This window comes from Geospiza fortis, unplaced genomic scaffold (genome assembly GCF_000277835.1).
Source record: "Geospiza fortis unplaced genomic scaffold, GeoFor_1.0 scaffold79, whole genome shotgun sequence".
Taxonomy (NCBI): domain Eukaryota; kingdom Metazoa; phylum Chordata; class Aves; order Passeriformes; family Thraupidae; genus Geospiza; species Geospiza fortis.
The window spans coordinates 1,786,023-1,786,802 of record NW_005054408.1 but is presented as its reverse complement, the minus strand read 5'-3'; positions in this window follow the sequence as shown (position 1 = coordinate 1,786,802).

The following is a 780-nucleotide window of genomic DNA, read 5'->3' as shown; positions in this document are numbered from 1 at the left end:
TTGATTGCTAGAAACAGGAGGGCTGATTTTAACCCAAGGTCTCATGTTGCTGGGTGTGCAGCTCCAGGACAGACTGACACACTGCTAACCACGGGGAGCAGAGCCAGGCACTCCCTGCAGCGGCAGCCAGGGCTGGAGAGGCCATGTAGGACAGGATGGGACCAGGAAAAAACTTCTCTCCTACCAGGGGAGGTGGGAATGGAGGAACTGTAGTAGGGGCAGAGAGGACCTGTGCCTGCCATGGCCCTGGAGCCTGGGCAGTGGCTGGCTCCAGCCCCACACTGGTAAATCTCGGGGAGAGGGAGATCTCCAGAGCAAATGGGGCAACAGAAGAGGGAGGTGAGGAGACTGCAGGACGGAAATGTGGAAATGTGTATCCCAGCATCGGTGGTGGGAGTGACTGCAGGATGAGGGGGAAGTGAAGACTGGCACGGCCAGGCTGCCATGCCCAGTGTCAGTCCCTGCTGTTCCTGCGGGAAGGACACGGCCATGTCAGCGCTCCAACACTGCCGTGCACCTCGCCGGTCCATGACCATACCCACATGCTGGATGATCACAGAAAATGAGGTGGCCTGCCTAACAGAAGGTATGATTGGCAGGGCTTTAAAAAAACCCTCCCCTATGACATTGAATGAAATCTCTGTTGCTCGGTGTCCCCCGGTTCAGAGAATTTATTAGTACAAGAGTAGTAAATAGCGGTAAACAGCCAATCAAACAGCAGCTCCCCTCACGGCAGCCCGCCGGCTCCCGCGGGCGGCACCGCCGCCTGGCGGCCGGGTC